At 42.0% G+C, this 20094-nt stretch overlaps 1 protein-coding gene and 1 pseudogene across 1 annotated transcript in view; both read right to left on the reverse strand.

The window, feature by feature from the left end:
• LOC126161827 (regulating synaptic membrane exocytosis protein 2) overlaps positions 1-20094 on the reverse strand; it is a 1269779-nt gene that overhangs the window by 1118533 nt on the left and 131152 nt on the right.
• Positions 7952-8716, reverse strand: LOC126161825 (40S ribosomal protein S2-like; annotated as a pseudogene).

The following is a 20094-nucleotide window of genomic DNA, read 5'->3' on the forward strand; positions in this document are numbered from 1 at the left end:
AAATGTCTAACTTACACTCGTCTGTCATGTCCACAATATATTTCTGTCTACTTGGATTAAGCAGCATTTATACTGTTCGTTTAGTAAAACGATATAAAGGAAAACTCGATTATAGAAGTGTGTTATATTTGCATGATATTGAACCTACACTGATCAATCGGCCTGTCATAAATAAAAAACATTCATCCTTCCATAGGCACCTTATTTTAATAGTTATGTGGAAAGTGCTCATATTTTTGTACAATCGTTGAAAGTCAGCAAAAGAAAACGATTAAAAAACTACAGAATTGCTGGATTTTGTCTTTGGCGTAGTTAATAACCTAGAATTGAAAGAAACCGTCAATTTTTCCAGTCACACCAACAGTTCGTCTAAAACCTACAACCAGATGGATAATAAACAAAAGAATTCCATGGTTGATATTTTTTTTGCATTTGATTTGAAACAAACGCAGACAAAATTTTAGACTTTCTACTATAAATGTTCAAGGTGTATAAGGCTTTCAAGACTTATCAAAATGGCCACATGTATCTTTCCAATGTAAAAAGGGACTAAATTTCATAGCTGGAGAAAGCCACAATTGAAGGAATGAAATGCTTGTTTGGTACTACAAACAGGTCTAGACATAGAGGCAATAATAAGACAGGCACGAGAAGCATGTTGGTCTCGGCAAGATAGCTTTCTTCAGATCGAGATGGCTACTAAAACTTTCTAACTTATGAAAACTTTTGACTTGCTCGTTGGTCTTGGATTCCTATGTTCCCTGAAGAAGACCATTTCCTTCCCCTGTCGCTATAAAAACAGAACGATATCTTGTCTGGACTGCACAATTTATTTGCAAACGCCTATATGTTACAAGTATATAAATGACTTTTCTTGTTAAATCTTTTTCTCTTGCTAAGTATTCCTTCATTTTGTGACTCTGACTTGCACATTTCGATGCAAAATAATTTTCCTGTTCTTCTTATTCTCTCGTTCTGACTGACCTCCCATTCTAGATATTTTTTCTCTAAACCTCTCTAGATCTATATTTCCTTTATTGATCACACTTATCTAGAGCCTTATGTCCTTGGTTCATTCATCAAACTTTCGTTTTTCTGTTACTCTGTTAAGTCAGTATAGTATTCGAAACTCTTATTAAAATGTGTGGCTAGGAAACCAGCCTTCTTTTCTTTATGGTGGTTGAATGGAGGCAAAATTTTCACAAAGTGTTTTTGCTGGGTTCGGCCTTCTCATACTCGGAGCATAAGATTTGTTTATTATGTAGATCAACCCATGTATCAAGATAGCACGTAAATCTGCATCAAAGATTATTAAAAGTCTGTTTGGAGGACAGTAAACTGAGCTGAGAGTTCAGTTAACGAGTCGGACTATAGAGAGAGATTAGACTTTGTAGAACAGGTTATTAAGAGTTCAAAAATGTTCAAATATGTGTGAAATCTTATGGGACTTAACTGCTAAGGTCATCAGTCCCTAAGCTTACACACTACTTAATCTAAATTATCCTAAGGACAAACACACACACCCATGCCCGAGTGAGGACTCGAACCTCCGCCGGGACCAACCTATTAAGAATAAACCTGAAGAGGGATTCAGGTAAGAGGTATAACGATAGATACAGCACAGAAAAAGGAGAACTGAATGGAACTAGTTTAAGGTATATCGGCAATTTAATACAAAGTTCGGCAGAATGAAGACTGTAAGACTGTACCGATAAAACTTTACCGAACGTTCAAATTTTTTAATGGCCATAGCCGCATTTGGGCACTGAAGTTTATCAGTGGTAATAGGTGAAAATTTGTGTCGAACCGGCAAACGGACCCGGATTTTCCGCTTTGCGCGAACGGGCGCCTTAACTGCTTCGGCCATCCGAGCACGCTTCCCCTTCCCCCCAAATTTCCTGCGTGTTGTCCGCCCCCGTAGCGTAGCGGTAGCTTTACCGTCTACCACGCAAGGGGTCCCGGGTTCGATTCCCGACAAGGGACTGGGTGTTGTGTGTCCTTCATCATCATTTTCATCATCATTGACACGCAAGTCGCCGACGTGGCGTCAACTAAATAGACTAAATACGGCGGCCGAATCCCGAAGGGGATATCCCGGCCGATAAATGCCATACGATCATTTAATTTCCAGCCTGTTACAATTGCGGTATCGTCACATAGCCGTGGACCACTTACTCGTAGTGATCCATTCTTTCAGTGCGGATGCACACCATGCCCGATCCCTTACCTGTGTCAGTGGCTGAAAGTAAGGGGTTCGTAGGAAGGTGTTGCTATGTCAGTAGAAAGTGGCAGTCCGGGAATCTGGGTCGGACGGAATGTCTGAAAGAACTGACACCACATCGAACATCAATTATAATAGTCTCGTATTAGGTTGTGTGAGTTATTTAGAAGTAATGCTCGTAGAGTGTGCAAGCACAAGGCTTGGAAGGGAAAGCGGTCTGACGAAGACGAGGGAGGGAGACAGCAGGGCAGTGCAGGCGGCGTAATGAGGCGTTGTAGCCGTGGCGCCCCGGCTGCGGCTGCACTCGGCTGCACCGCGCTGACCCACATACTGCGAGCGGCAGCGGGCCGCGACCACGCGCTGCCGCAGAGGGGGCGTCACGGCTGCCGCCTCTCCCACTCACCGACAGCCACTCGTCTTCTCCACTGTGGAGCCCTCAGGGGGTGGGGAAGATGATTCTGCTATATCACGTAACGTACTCCACGCGGCATGATGGAAGACAGTGTAGGTCTCATACACTGAGGTGACAGAAGTTATTGGATAGCGATATTCACATATACACTAATGATTTACCAACCACTATATCAACTAAATTCATCTTTACTGATGACATCGCACTGGTAGCAAAGAGCAGTAATTTCGAAGATGGTGAACGAAATCTTATGGAGGATCTGGAGAAGATGTCAACTTTCTTTAAGACCTGGAGATTGATCCCATCAAAAACTAAATCTCTTGTTTCCATCTAGCGAATCGTGCTGCGAACTACAAACCAAGAGCTCTGCTCAATGGACAAACATTGAGGTACAATCCTTTCCCAAAGTATCTCGGAATCACTGTAGATAGAACCCTGAGCTACAAAGAGCACATCACCAAGGTTTCTCATAAAGTTGCTGCAAGGAACAACATACTACATAAGCTCAGTGGTACAACCTGGGGAACCTCTGCTGACTGTCTGCGTTTAACTGGCATCAGTCTTGTGTACTCTGCTGCTGACTACTGTGCACCTGTCTGGTTGCAAAGTGTCCATGTGAAGAAGGTAGACACAAAACCAAAGGACACAATGCGCTGTATTACTGGTTCCATCAAATCAACCCCGCCGGCCGGGGTGGCCGAGCGGTTCTAGGCGCTACAGTCTGGAACCGCGCGACCGTTACGATAGCAGGTTCGAATCCTGCCTCGGGCATGGATGTGTGTGATGTACTTAGGTTGGTTAGGTTTAAGTAGTTCTAAGTTCTAGGGGACTGATGACCTCAGAAGTTAAGTCCCATAGTGCTCAGAGCCATTTGAACCAAATCAACCCCATGCCACTGGTTACCTGTACTGAGTCACATCCCTCCACCTCACGTAAGGCGGAAACAAACTCCACTGAGGGAGGCCCAGAAAATCTCTGCATCACCCTCTGTACCACTGCACCAGGAATTGTGTCATCCGCCACAGCAACGATTTCGATTAAGAAGACCAGCAAGTGTTACTGCCGGACAACTCATCGCGGATGGTTTTGATCTAAATGAAAGCTGGAAGCATGAATGGACAACAGAAACACTGGGAACAAAGAGCCCATCACCTTGATCCCACAAAGAAGCCAAAAGGTTTTGACCTACCGAGGGACCTCTGGTGCCGCCTCAACAGGTTAAGGACTGGACATGGTTGTTGTAGTTACTTCAGTTACAAATGGGGCTGGATCAGTTCACCAATGTGTGAATGTAATGAAGAAGAGCAGACAATTGAACATTTAGTCCAACGCTGTCCACTTCATTCATACCCTGGAATTCCCGACGGCTTGTTCACTCTCACACCCAGCTTCATTAATTGGTTGAAAAACACGGACTTTAAGGTTTAATATTGTCTTATATCATATGTATATTGTATAAAATCACTTGCCTTGTATCGACTGTATATTGTACAAAATCACCATACGATTAAATAAATAATGGAAGTAGTATCGCGTACAGAAGGTATAAAAGGGCAGTACATCAACGGGGCTACCAGTTGTACTCAGGCGATTTACGTGAAAAGGTTTTTGACGTGGTATTGTCCTCGAGACGAGAATTAACAGACTTAACGCGGAATGGTTGTTGGAGTCAGAGGCACGGGACATTTCAATTTGGAAATCGTTAGGGAATTCAATATTCCGAGTCCACACTGTCAACAGTGTGCCGAGAATAGCAAATTTCAGGCATTACCTCTCATCACAACGCAGTGGCCGAAGGCCTTCACTTCATGACCGAGGGCAGCGACGTGTTGCGTAGAGTTGTCAGTGCTCACAGACAAGTAATACTGCGTGAAGTAACCGCAGAAATCAGAGAGGGACGTACGACGAACGCATCCCTTAGGACAGTGCGACGAAATTTGGCGTTACTGGCCTATGACACCAGACGACAGACGCGAGTTCCTTCTCTAACAGCACGACATCGCCTGCAGCGCCTCTCCCGGGCTCGTGACCATATCAGTTGGACGCTAGACGATTGGACAACCGTAGCCTAGTCAGATGAGTCCCGATTTCAGTTGGTAAGATCTCATGGTACGGTTTGAATGTGGCGCAGACACTATGAAGCCATGGACCCAAGTTATCAACAAGGCACTGTGCAAGCTAGTGGTGGCTCTATAATGGTGTGGGCTGTGTTTACGCGGAATCGCCAGGGTCTTCTGGCCAAATGGTTATGTTCAGCTACTTGGAAAATATTTGAAGTCATTCAACAACGATGTAAATTTTACAGATGACAGTGCACCATGACACTGGGCCACAGTTGTTTGCGATTGGTTTGAAGAACATTCTGGACAACTCGAGAGAATGATTTGGGTACACAGATCTTCTAACTTGAATCTCATCGAACATTAATGAGACATAATCGAGAGGTCAATTCGTGCACAAAAACATCTACCGGCAACACTTTCGTAATAATGGACGGCAATAGAAGCAAAAGTAGGTGATATTTAGGAAGTATCCCACAATTTTTGTCACTTCCGTGTGTGTAGTAAGGATGACATCTTCAGCTGGACTTGCTGGGTTTGACACGAAAACATCTATTCGTTCGTCGGTAGAACTTTCTTGCGTGACAGAAATACCGTCAGATTTGAATCGCTGATTACGTGCTTGTCGCGCAGTATTTGTTTTGCCTGTGACGTCGTCGTACGAGTGAAGGCGCATGCGCCTGCGTGTGATTATTACGAATTAGGTTTGTGTAAAATTATAAACTGGTGTAGCACGGAAAAGCTTTTAGCTAGGACACCAATTCGGATGTCATTGTCAAGAGCTTGCGGAGCTCTATTAGGACCCAAGGTATGACAATAAATTGTCTTGTTCTTGCATTTACAGACTGTACGATTGACGTCTGCGTAAACGTTAACTCAATATTTTGTGAATTTTAGCAAAGTAAATTTAACAAATAGAACGTTCGGTTTCTCTGGCAACTATATTACTAAACAGCTAAAGCGGTTCATGGTTCTAGTTGTAGATTACCTAGGTATCTAACGTCTTCCAGGAGCAACAAAAATATGATTTTAATTCATATAATTATTGGCTGAATGTAAAAATTTTGAAATGCTGTCATAATCTACTCATTAAGAGGTATAATTTTAGGTTAAACGTTTAACACTGGAAGACATGTGCTACAGCTATAATTTGTGTATATCAAGGACAGCCAAGAACTCGACTCTTGTGAGGTGCTCATGCATACATGCGAATCTCTCTCGTCTGAGTGCACACTCCCCCCTCTACCACGCCACCCTGTCTGATCAGGAAAAGGGCGAAGCGGGGCGGGTGGAGGGGGGAGGAAATGCAAAAGTGCCGGATGCAGCATACAGCTAGTTTCATATATCGTATTTCTCAACCACACAGCTCACAAACAAAACTAATATTTCGATTTATTTATTTATTTTTGACGCGCTGAAGACATAATAAAATTCATACCTCGACCAAACTGTTTGCAAACAGACAGTTGCGCAGATTTTCGTCGCACAGATTGTCATGTAATCGTGACTTATTTAGCTTCAAATCTCAGTATGGAAATGTGGAAACTTTTCCTAAGGAAAACAACGTAGAACTCTTGGACAGTTTGAGCATAAGTGAATTTGTGTTTTAATCGGGAATTACATTGGAAATCGACTAATTCCTATGCAGATGCACAAGGGCCCTTTCAGCTGAAATGGTAGACGGTCTCGAAAACGAGTTAGAGACGGATGTACGGTTAGCTGTGTCCTCATACTTTCAGAAAGGTATTCGTGCAATTTCTTCAACGCCGAAACTGATTGTCTAAAATTTGCGTTTTCTTTAATAACAGTGAGCTTATGGAAATGGGTATTGTTCCTTGTCAGAACATGTCCCTTCCACAACGGGATTTCCTTTTTAAATGCATTTACTTTCGCCATGAAATCAGAAATAAGTTGCTTCTCGCCTTGCAACGTCTTACTGAGTGCAGTCTGTAGTGCACTATATTCAAAATGGAAGGTCTGAAATCCATTCCGGATCTTCTAATTTTTGTTCTTGCTTTCCTTTTTTCTTCAGGAATTCAACAGTAACTCCGTCCGAAGGGGCCTTGAAGACCCGGTGCTACCTACTGACTGCTGTGTGATCATCATCCCATAGGTGTCACTGGATGCGGATATGCAGGAGCATGTGTTCAGCAAATCACACTCCTGGCCGTTATCGGCTTTCGTGACAGGAGGAAATCAACAATAGCGAGTCTTAAATCTAAAATTGTTCCAGTCATGTCGCTTCACTTAAGCAGTGTACTTTGCAATAATACAGAGTGGTCAGGAACAGTCTGCAATGCTTGTAAGGATGTTGCGGGGTAAGTTGTGCTGAGAAATAGTTGTTGAGAAAAAATTCGATACTTCGTGCCGTTTCCGATTAAATTAACATTGAAGTTAGTCAATCAGGCAGTTGCGCGTGCAAATTCAAGCAGTGCGCTAGAGACAGATTCTCCAAACGTGTTTTTCGTTTGGTTTCCTTAAACCGAACAATACATCGATACAAAAGTTGGGCATGGGGCGGCAGTAAGAATCGACACCGAGCCAAAGGCTGAGCAGTATTGTGCGCTATCAAATACGCTATGAGAACAACTGAAACTAATTGTACCAGCCGCGAAGCTTGAATTTGCGCATGCAACCGCCTGATTGACTAACTTCAATGCTAATTAACTGGGAAACGGCGCTACGTATGGAACTTTTTCCTTCACGATTATTTCTCAGCACGACCTACCCTGAAACATCCTTACAAGCTTCTTAGACTGTTTCTGATGAACCTGCATATAACGTCTCCGTAGTCTTCCTCCAGTACCATCAAAAATTGTTGCAGCTGACGATGTAATAATGCGTGCGCATTCAGAAAATTTACTATTCGCACCAAAAATTCCATTACGTGTTTCATGCCTTCATATTTAACATAATGTACTTCTTGATGTACATGACAATGAATCCCGTACAACTCGTCTGTCAATGGTTATAAGTTTTAGCTCGTCAACTAAATCTTTAAATTCTTTCTGCATCACATTGTAATTCTGTTTCATAGCAGATTTACGTAGGCGTCAATCATGCGAGTAGATAATAGGTACTTAGAGTTCACATCCTTCTTCTCTGTGATTGCTATTCACTTTTAAACAATTACGACGACGCTGGACTGCCTTTTCTTTACGCAAACACTCACAGGACCTCTGAACTTCTTTTATGTCACGAACAAATAGTGAAGGATAAACTGTGCTGATTATTCTTCTATAAGTAATCTGCAAATTCCTAGTAAGGTGTCTTCGTGAGAGGCTGCTCTTTACACAAATCTGAAGTGAGAAATGTGTAAGTTTTTGCAGTAGCACCTGTGTTGCCTTAACGAAGTTTTCTGAGGTTCCAGTCGAGCCACGAGCTGATGTATAGCACTCTTCAATACCTATCATCTGCAAGAGCTTCTTCGGTACTGGTGCTGACACAATACGTGTACCACGAGGTGCTGTAATGAGGCGCACATGAAGAGAGCCGCATTTTCCAGTTACCGTGCAAGGCACTGTGTGTGGTTTTCCGATCTTGTTACCACCGTAACCTCTTCGAACCGGCACAGAAGACAGCTTTTCAAGAACAATTGCTCCACGAATAGTTGTAGAAACTTCCTTGGAACACTTCACGCCAAGCCCAATGTGCCCATTTGAGCCACTAATAACAACAAATGCTTCGAATCTTGTCCTCTGGCCAGCACGGGTTTGTTTCTGTGCTGGGATGATTTTAAGAGCTTCATCTTTCAAAGAGGTGCCAAGAAATAAATCAGTTATTTCAAACTCCTTAACTGACAGTGAGAAAACAAGATATTTGCTCAAGTGTGCGTATTTCCTCATTCATCACCAATGGACCCAGTTTCGTAACAGGAACCTATTTCTTCTCGGTTTCTTTGCCTCCACGGCCTATGACGTGACCTTTACCACGACCACAGCGCCTTGGGCCTCCACGACCACCTCTGAAACCAAAACCACCACAAAAACCCTCTCGTCCACCGGCTGGAGCAGCGTCCGCCATGTTTGGTATACTCTTCTGTCAACTGATACGATTTTGGCGAACTGAGGGAAGTCGCACGAACTACAAAATGCCGCACCAAATGCCGGACGAATTAGTGTCATACTATACTGCTAAATCAAGTGTCGCGCTGCGGTGAGTAGTTTCGAGACGGACCGAGAAAGCTGAGATTTACCGAGACTGGCAGAGCTGCTGACCGCACCATCGTTCAGCCAAACGAAATAAAACGTGAAAAATGCAACTGGCCAACCTATGTCAGGTGCTCACAGAACGGGCAGAAATGCACAATCCATAAATGTAAACAAACTCAACTTTCAACACAAAGTTTTGCTTTTCAAACGGTGCGTGTATGTTTCTTCTACGGAAATGAAAAGTAGAGGTACAATTAGAGACGGAAAAATTGTTTTCACTGTTCTAAACCTCATACCTTCTGGAATACGTAGACTTTAAAGGAGGGCAAAGGCGCTGCAGTTTCTGCCGTAATTCCAAGAGCAAGGGTTGCCTACAGCAGGCTTGAGGACAGTATACGCAACCCGCATTACGGCAGAAACTGTGGCACCGTTTCCATTATTTTAAGTCTAAGTATCCCAGAAGGTATAAGGTTTAGAGCAGTGAAACCAAATCTGTCATCACTAATTGTACCTCTAGTTTTCATTTTAGTAGAAAGAACAGACATGTGCCGTTTAAGAAAACGTAACTTTGTGTTGAAAATGATGTTTGTTTACTTCTAGTGATTTGTGCATTCCTGCCCATTGTGTGAGCCCCTGACATAGATACATCCCTGGAAAATTGCATTTTTCGCATTTTCTTTCATTCTGGAAACGTATGAGGTGGCAAAGTTAGGTAGGACACCCTGTATATGTCTTGTGGCAGCCTAATTCACTGCATACAAACATACAGACTACGTTCATCCAGTATTTGTGAGTGAGAGCACTTAGCTACGTCCAATAAACTTTTTAACATAATTTCAAGACTCTTTCACACTTTTTCTCGCTTATATGCTTAATGTCAAATATTTATCGCATTAACTAATTTGTAAAATAATCCGTCCTTTGGAACTGTTTTACACATGGAAATTCGACTCTTTAAAGAATCATTGGTTTATTGATTATTGTTATGTGGCTACTGTTCTTGTAAGGGTTAAGTTTAGACTGAATTTTAAACGCATTAAGTTTCTGCATAACGTTTACAAAAGTCGTATATCTTTCACACGAAAATTTAAATTCTTAATGTTAGTGAAATAAAAGACAAATTAAAAAATCTGACCGACTAAGCCGGTGGCTCAAGAGGACAAGCGGGTATTTAGACAATAGCGCTGCGGCATCGTCTGTAACTTAGGTGGGCGTCGTAGGCCAATCTGAGGTAGCTTCCCGACTTTAGAGACCACAGGTATCCTATATCAAATTGTTCTTGTAGACGTCCTCTACATCAGCTGTGACACATGGTAAACAGCTTTCTTTTACACCCTGTAATCATAAGCGACAAACTCGAGCGATAGACGCCACAAGAAAGCCGTTGTGCATCACCGACAGGTTTGTTACTGAAATTCCGCGAAGAGTTGGGTAACATATTACTTCCTCTCTTCCCTTCATAGAGCGATATGGCTCAGTGGTTAGCACATTGGACTCGCATCCAAGAGGATGATGTTTGAAATCCCCGTCCAGCCATCCTGCTTCAGGTTTTCCGTGATCGCTTTAGGCAAGTGTTGGGATGGTCCCTTCGAAAGGGCATGTCCGATTTCCTTACCTATTACGAACTACGTGTCTAATGATCGCGTTGTCGATGGGGCAATCTGTAATTTTCCTTCTTTTTTTCCCTCTCGCATACGTCTCTCGAAATGACCAACGAGAAAACCAGATAAATTAGGAGGTTGATCGTCAATCATTCTTCCCACGTATCATTCGCAAATGAAAGGGGAATGGAGGAATATGAAAGTGACTCGAGAAATACCCTCCTCTACATGCCGTACGGAGGCTTGTGCATATATGATGTAGGTGAATGTGCAATATTAATTTTTTATCTCATTTTTTCCAACATGTTTCTATATTTAAATGTTTCCTTTGAGTTTGAACATTCCGTTTTTTTGTTGCCTAATATCTGCTGAAAGCTTTTTTACTCGTTTGTCCCAGGAAAAGTCCTAGTGGTTTGATGTCCTTGTGGATGGAGTGTGCAGTGCATTGGACACCCACCATAAGACCATGTTTAAATGCGGCATCGCCCTTCTTCTCCATCCTGTGCCCGACTGTTACGATGACGACCAGGTCCAAGGTGGCGCGTTGACGTCACCATCACGTGATCGCCTCCCCCTCCTCTCACCGCGCAACGAAATTGTGACGTCACACTAATCGTCTTGTCCGACACGCTTCGCTCCGTGCAGAGCCCAACAGAAGTCAATATGCAATTGTAAAGGTGCCCACTAAACGTCTTAACTTTGTGGTGTGCTATCGAGAGCTGGCACGCATTTATACACGCAGTCAAGGATTATTAAACTCGTTTGAAGTTGTTACTCGCATCCCACCGGAGACGACTGCTAGCACTCGCAAGTCCTGCAGTGTCACGTGCTGTGACGTACGCGCGACGTTCTGCCTTTCTCGTGAGGCTCGCACGTGACTCGCCGCCGTATTCCATTCACCTTGGCGGCAGGAACGCTCTCTCTCAAACTAAGAGTAACTCACACTCACCTAATGCGGATAAGTACACCATAAAGCATTTTTCTTGACTGTGTGTTTTCGATGCGGTTGTACGCCTTGAAGAGATATGGTCCTCTCCTCTGACTGAAAAGCTTTCGAGCCCATCAGAACTATTATCTGTCCTGTGAACGTTCTCCGATATACGACTCCTTCCTTGGTTCTGTTTAACTCCCCGAAGTACGACTTCGTTTTGCGTCTGTATAACGGTTTCGTAAATCGAAATTGTCAGTAATCTGTGGGTGTGTAACTCGTCCAGTGCACTGCAGGCATGTCCAGCAAACTGAAGATACGAAGTATGCTTACAATTTCGTAGGTGGTAGGCAGACACTATTGGTAAACAGGGGTCGAAGGGTCCGTTTTCTCGGCTCAATCTGGCATCTATTTTTTTCCTGATTTAGTGTGAACCTGTTCGGCGTCCTGGACGGAGCGTACCTCCTATAAATACGCGACTGCTGGTTTACAAGTGTCTCTTTTTGTTTCACTAACCTGACACCACATTATGTGATTCACCAACTATAAAAAGTGTTTTCGCATGGTCTACGTTTTAAGACTGCAAATGCAGCTTTTTGCTGACTATTATACTTCCTAATATCTTCGCTTAAAGATCTACATTTGCATATACACAACTAAGTTAAAATATCCACCGACAACAGATGAGCATTAATGAACATAGAAAAACGACTAACACAAGTTTATGTTAAGAATTTGTAAGGCAAGGATTCATTTTACTGTCCCGGTTGTGGAAATTTTAAGTTGAAGAGGCAACAAAAAGTAATTTCAGCAAAAGAATAGAACTACAAGGTGATTATGTGTGATTGCTAAGGTTCACGGGGGACTCAGCTGTTCGAGAAGAAAGTTAAGTTAATTTAGAAGTAATTCTGAATGGGACAGACAAAATATTTACGGTAAATTGTAGATTAAGAATTAACTATGCTAAGACTAAAGCTTAGAAAAGTGGTAGGAAGGAAACGATTTGGTTAAGTAATAATAGAACTCAACGGATTCTCTTCCATAGGAAGGAAGAGTACAGAAGGTGGCGAAATCAAGAAAAGGGCCATAAATAGATAGACACGCATAAAGAAAGTTTTCTTCAACAAAATGATTTTTACCGGTATCAAATTCTGAAATGGAACCGAGGGTAAAGTTCCTGAAAATATACACGTGGAACCCAGTGTCGCATAGAAGAACCTGAAACACTGGAGGAAAAGAAACTGTTTATGAAATGTGGAGCTACAGAATATTGTTAAAAGTTAATTGAACTGGTAAAGCAAAAAATAAAAATCTGCTGGAAAGAATAGAAGTGTGCTGGCGTTACATCTGCGTCGGTAACCAGGAGTATCTAACTTGGCACTAGAAGGAGCAGTCAAAGGAGAAAAACTGTAGGGATGAAACAAGCCTAGAAAATGCAAAATAAATTCTGGAAGATTTTGGATGTAGGCAGTACATACAAAGAAAACAACTAACATAAAACAGGAATATGTGAGGGACAGTTTCTGGTGTGCACTATAAGCAATAAACGCAAATTTCCACAAATACTGCCACACTTGTGTTAGCTGAACTACGCGATTTCTGCCAATAACGTTGATTTTATGAAAGGAACAAGCACAAATTTGTGATAAACACCTTTGCATTTTATACTCGAACCTCGGGATTGCCAATAATCTTACCACCTCGTGCTTAAAATGTCAAATCCAAGAACTATGAAGTGTGTTTAGATTTACCTTTTTTTGCCAAGATATAGATTGGGAGATACAAAAAGATGAAGATACTTGTTAATTTGTGTCAGAAATTGTACAAAATTGTTCAAGACCTTCTTGATATATAAATACGTCTTAATTTTCACGTAAGTTATAATCTTGGTTTTTGAATTAATGCAGGAGGAACTAAAGTAAGTTCTCGGACACTAAATATCATAATAAAGTAGAGCGAACATTTGGCATGAATATTCCACATGCGGGGTGGAATATAAACTGCCAAAGTTTCTGTGAACAGTACGCAATCTAATATGAAGCTGTCCCGGCTTCATAAATTTTGCTTAGCTCACTTGCGTCAACGCATTATCTGTCAACTGGCCGGGTGGGCGGGGATAAGCACTGACGCACGAGAATTTCGCCGGCACATGAAACGCGCGGAGCTGCGCATATCGAGAGCTGCAAATCCAATACGTCAGTGCAGGTACTTCCCGGTACGTGTATCGTTTGTCAACACTGTGTGACCTTTAGAATTAACCTCTTTAAAAAATGAAACTAATCATAGATTTCTTGGGAGCCTACAGTCGCAAATGAATGGAAAGGAGTACGGATGGTTCCTTTCTGTACGAAACATCAACGAGCACTACTCATAATTTATTGTGGACAATATGTTTGATGTCGATATGGGAAGGATTCTTTGACACATTCAGAGCTCAAATATAATAACTTACCTTGAATTTTAATAAAAACTGCTCCCCACACAAGCAGATATTTAAGTTAGTAGGCATATTATTCGGGTGCAGTATTGCTCATTATCTCGGAACAAAATAACTTTCTCATGGAGAGAGGTACACTTTGATTCCTATTTTCCTGAAAGGCATCCGACACCGTCGACTTACAGATAAAATTAAGTCTTACTAGGTATTAATTTACGGACGGAGTTCTGAATGTTTCTCTGCACTGCAAATGCTAAACAGAAAGAAAGTAACGACCATTGTTAGCTGTATGTATGAACAATTTTGCACATGAAGTGAGCTGCTTTCCAGTAGTTTTTAATTATCTATAGATCGACTCGTGAGTATTGTTCATTCTGAGACCCTTGGCAAGTTTGCTTAAAAGAAGAAACTGGGAAGACCCAGCGAAGAGCGGCACGTTTCGTCACAGGATGGAGTACTCGGTGCGGGAGTGTTACGGAGGTGCTTGTCAAACTCCAGCGGCAGACGCTACAAGAGAGGCGTTGTGCATCACGAAGAGGTTTACGGTTGTAATTTCTAGAGCTTACAATCCAAGAAAAGACGGGAAAATTATAAATGCTCCCTACGACATACGGTTCTCGAAATGACCAACGACGTAAAATTAGAGAAATTAGAGTTCATACGGAGCTTCATAGACAGTCGTACAGTTGGTGAGCGGAATAGGGAAGGGGGAAGACGACAGCGGTACAAGTATCCTCCGGCACAGCTTGCAGAAAATATAGATATAGGTCTAGGCTCTATTGTGATTCAGCCTATACAGTTCTGCCGATATAGATACCTGCTGGATTGTACTTAGAGGTCTATCTACGAACAAAACTGCTTTTGCAACCAACGTACCACGTCAAATACGTCTAGTCTGTCACAGCGTTAACAGTGTGATATGAATAAAGAACTATTTCAGTACAAGAGTGCAGCCATCGTTCAGTCTAACAGAAACTATCGATTCTAGCAACCTCTTATTAATTTTACAGCATCTCTCCCATTAACTATTAATAAAAGAAAGCGTTTTTTGCTGATACGTTGAAGAATAATTCGCAGCGAAAGACAGCCGAAAGTACATGTGCGTGCATGATAATTAGTACGACACTAGACAATCTCATGTAACAGTTATACGCGCCTGGAGTGTGTAATTTAGCACGCAGTAAAATTCTGTCGTCTGTGAGGCGTGCTTCGCGTATGTGTACGCATTATTTAATTAACTATCAATCACAGCGCTATTTCCATCTCCGGCTGTTCGGCAATTGAGTTTGAATGAGCTAATTAGCAAGCGAGTGCTAACAAACAGATATATTCAACTCTCTTCATTAAATGTCGAACTTACAGTGCCTTGGGAACAAACAAAATTCATTTTGGATAAGAGATATGTGTACATGTACGTCTAATATATTCCGCGTTTAAGCATAGTTATTGGCAGGAGGCCGCTGTCACCAGTAAAAGTCACATGTGCCCGCTACAGATATTTAAATTTACACAGAGCAGGATGTCGCAAGAGTCGCTTCTCACCCGGCTATTCCCATCCAGGTTCCCTGAGAGTCTCCGTTAAACTTTCGCGTGGGCTACGTTTTAATAGCGCCTCACTGATTTACGCACGTCTTGCGACAAGCCACCTACAAAACACTAAAGCTGGACCAGTCCCCTAGAATAGATAACAACTGTTCCTGTACGTGATTTCTGTGACGAATTTCACTTACATTTCTCAGCTTTTGTTAACAGATTTGAGCCTGCAATTTTGCTTCCCTGCTACTGATTAAACAGTTTTTTTTTTTGCATCTCATAATCCTTCTTAGGACTACCACTATACATTTAAAATATGTGACTTTTTAGCAATATCTCATACTAGCCTGTCACTTCTTTCCTTTAATTAGTCTATTTGCATTTAAGGAAATCCATTAAGTATTGTAAGAGATAGAGCTCGTTATTGAGCAGAAGGTTGCTTTGACACAGTGTTTCAGTAGACGTGGTCCTGTTGCAGGTGGTATGTCGTTGCCTTTCTCCGACCTCTGGGCTGAATTACCCAGCCAGTTATAAGGGGACCTACAGTTCAATGTGAAGTTGGAACCATGGTGCAACTCGATATTTTTCACATTAACAAATCACCCCATTGGAAATAGTCCCTGAACATTTATACTTATAGTACGGCTTGTCGCATTTACTCACTGTTCCAATAAAAATATTTTCGCCGCCGTTCTGCAACTAGTTTCATCATCCAGCGACGAAACTGACGATAGCCAACAGCATGAGTGTGGTGGTGTTCTACTTTACAAATTCTTTATGGTGTATATACAGTGATGGAAAAATATTGCAACATCAAGACATAAACGAAAATTGGCAGACGTTTTCTTACATCTGAAAGACGGTGTAGCGCCACTGTGAGGATGCTAATCACGTTTACTTTAAATGCACACTGTAACGGTCTGAGGGTTAGTTACCTTTGAGACTGGACGCGATGAGTTGATGTTTGTCATCAATGTCTTTAAGGAGACAAAAGACGACACTATCAACACTTCACTGAGTTGGACGAGGTCGTGCAACAGAGCTACGAGAAGCTGGATGTTAGTGCTACAATATTGCATAAAGACTTGGCAGGAATGTAGGCACTGTACGTGATTAGTGGGAGCAGTTGTCACGAGACTGTACGCTCGCAAGAGGACCGGGCTCCAGAAGGCCATGTGGCACTACCGAGAGGCAATCCATCGTGTTCGCCGTATGGGTCTGTCACATCGTACTGCGTCTGCAGCAACATGTCGATCAGAAGTTGGTCCCACAGTGAGACAACGAACTGTTACAAATCGGTCTCTTCAAGGGCAGATGTGAGCCACTCGCTCTGCAGCGTATGTCCCACTGACTTCAAATCACCGTCATTTGTGACTTCAGTGCTGTCATTGGAGGGTAGAGTGGAAGTCGTATTTTCTGATTAAAAGCTGGTTCTGCCTCGCTGCCAGTCATGGCTGTGTGTTGGTTAGAAGAAGTCTGTTGTGTTTTCTGATTAAAGCTGGTTCTACCTCGGTGACAGTGATGGCTAAGGAGGCCAGGTGGGGCCTGCGTCCAACCTATCTGCGTGCTAGACACGCTTAAACACTGCAGACCTACTCCTGGAGTTATGGTCTGCGGTGCGATCTGACATGACAACAGGAGCATTCTCGTGGTTATCCCACGCATTCTGACAGCACCATTGTACGTCAGTCTGGTGATTCGACCCGTTGTGCTGTCATTCATGAACAACATTCCAGATGGTGTTTGCCGACAGGATAATGGTCGCTAACGCAACATGCTCTGTAGAGGGTCGAAAATGAGTACCTCAGTTACGGTTCCTTGCAGTACTATCGTTGCTTCAAAAAGGTGCTATAACGTACTGCGTTCTGTAAGATACTTATTTTGTGAGCGAATCACATGAATAGGACTACTACTACATAGGCTACTTGAGTAGATAGACCATACGAAAGTATCATCGTTATCGGGTGAGAATGTGGAATAGTGGTGTGCGTGTTTCGGAAATCTAGGAAGCTTGCTCGCGTTTTACGCACATTTATTTGCAAAACCATTTATCTCAGCAGCAGTTTTACGTTTAGTCTTTCGTAAGATGAAGAATCATGTTTTCAAGAATCATGTTTTTCATGTTCCCCCTTCGGGGGAAGGGGAACACGTAATCACACAAGTTTGCAAATACTCTTCCCACTTCCCACGCCGTATAGGTGAGGAAAGCTCTTGATATAGTTACTGACCTTTTCAGTGGGTACTTCAGTGGCAACTCTGATGACACTGTGAGTGTGAAATGTCAGCCTAATACGGTAACAAATTAATATAAAAATTGTTTTCCAATCCTAAACAGCTATTTAAAAAAATGAATCCACCTATCTGGAAGAACTATTATTTTAAATGTGTTTCTAGGCTCTTGGTATAACCCAATGAAACGTTTGCCGAGTATGAAAGTTCCACAGAACACTCATTGCTGTCGTTCTCTACAGTTACTTAATACATTGATTTACTCTTCGAAGGGTTTACGAACTTTTACTGTGCTAAAAAAGTCGGAAATAGCTTCCACTTAATCCAGTGTCATCACTAAGAACTAGCTTAATAAGAAGCAAATAAGAAATATTAAAATAATTATGTATCAGTACTTCACATCTAAGCGTTTCTCTAGATTTGATGCAGAACACGCCCCTATTTTTCAGTATTGCTCATAAAATAATTTTTCGTGAATTGTGGATTCATTGTACACTGTGCATTCCTTAGTTATGTTTGCGTGGTCGATGACGACCACTATCTTCTCAACGTGGTCCGATATTTCCAACTTTTTAAAATGTTTAAGGGCGTCAACGTGAAGAACATCCCTTACCAAACCCCCAAATTTTCCGCGGTTGTCCTCTGGTTAAAATATGCCTGTTTCTACGACATCATATTTGCCATAATGGTTCTATAATGCTGACGAATAGTTGTGTTGTTGATACCGTCATTGGTCTCGGCTGACGGTCTGTGTCATATTCTTTACTACTTTCCTTCTCTATTCAAATTACTTAAAAAATCTGGCTCTGATTTCCAGTAAATGTAAATGTAAATGTGATTTTTATGAATAATAAGTCCCTTTACGTGGTTCGTCATTGCCATAAATTATTTCCTTATAACTTTCGTTAAATAAAATAATTGGTCAGACAGGTTAACCAGTTTGCTACGAGCCGTCAAGTTTTCGTTTGTTATACTATTGCAGTCTCGTTAATTTCAATAGCTTTCGCTCCAAAGTTGCCCACCTACATGGTATAGTTGTTATCGTTACTGAGTACGGATGCGGGTTTGCTAGTTGGATTCCCCGTAACCACCTCTCGATTTTCCGTCGGGCAATGGTCTCGAACGGGAACCGTTCAACCTCATTAAGCCAATGTGAAACAGCGTGATTAAATAAACTACAAAAATAACGTGCATGCCGCCGAAGTAGCGTGAAATCGAAAGGCACGTTGGCAACAATACAACATTTATTTACTTATTCGCTCAGATATTGATCACAGTTTCTTGTGTTTATATTAATGACGACCACGAGTCTAATAGGAAAAATCACGACTTTGCTTTAGCACAGTCTGAGCTGTTCTAGCCATTCATGCATGTGAGAGGAGACAGCAAACGAAACTTAATCGTGTTGTTTCATTGGCTCCAAATGTATGAACGGCAGTGTCACTTCTGCTTTACTTGACTGTGGATGTCGGGGTCATGAGGAGAGAGGAGGCAACGTGAGCAGCGATCAGCTGGCCGATTTGTAGGCGGTAGTCAGAAAATGTATTTCCAGTGTCAGAGAGACGATGATATGTGTATGTAAATTCTTTGCAGGATTCAGTAGATTCAATTCTGAGATAAAAGTGTTAGTCTTTTAAGAGTTCTACAACGGAGTATAATAACCTGTAACGTTCAAATTTGATGGCGAAACGCGGGAAGAAAAGAGAAAAGGGAAAAGGTTTTCAGTCGACTGAAATTTTCGACGGACTTCAGGCTAAGGTATTATGAATACGTCCGTCTACGCTTGGAAAATATGTAAGTAGCAGCAGTCGCTATGCCACTTTTCGTGTAGTTTAATTGATTATTTTCCAACATTTACCTGTACACGTACACGTATAGAATTGCAGCGATGATTCTGGGGATAATAGAGCGTTTGCGAACTTAGTCGATAGCAAATAATCAGAGCGCAACAATTGGTAGAATTGCGGAGATTCTTTCCAAGATAAAACTTAAACGCACCTCATTACCCTCAAATGTGACAAGATTTGTAAGCCACATTGATACGTTTGCTGCCTCTACAAGAATCGAGGAAGCAAAATATTTTCAGTACCAACAGCAGAAAATATCGGAGGGTTTAAACATGTAAAGTAATTCAGTCCAGGATTTACTCCATGACGATGAATGAGGCGTCATGCAGACAACCGCAAGAGGGCTGAGTGATTTTATGGAAGAGAATATTAAAGAGGTTGAAATAACACTGATATACCTGCGACAACATTTTACACTTCTTTTAACCGCTTATTCAGCATCAAGCTACCCACTTTCAAATTGCATCCATTTTTCTGGAGATTTAGAAACGTGGCCGAGCTTCTGGGAACAATTTACAGATACTTTTGACGACAGACCAACTGCAGCAAATGTTATCAAGAACGTATTCTTCTGCGTGTACTTGGAAGGAGGAAATAAAGAACAGATTTTTGTCGCAGACGCGCCAGAAACGAGTGAATTAAACCAATTTTCAGTAGTGTGTAGGACAACCGTGC

This window comes from Schistocerca cancellata, chromosome 2 (assembly GCF_023864275.1).
Source record: "Schistocerca cancellata isolate TAMUIC-IGC-003103 chromosome 2, iqSchCanc2.1, whole genome shotgun sequence".
In the NCBI taxonomy this organism is placed as follows: Eukaryota; Metazoa; Arthropoda; class Insecta; order Orthoptera; family Acrididae; genus Schistocerca; species Schistocerca cancellata.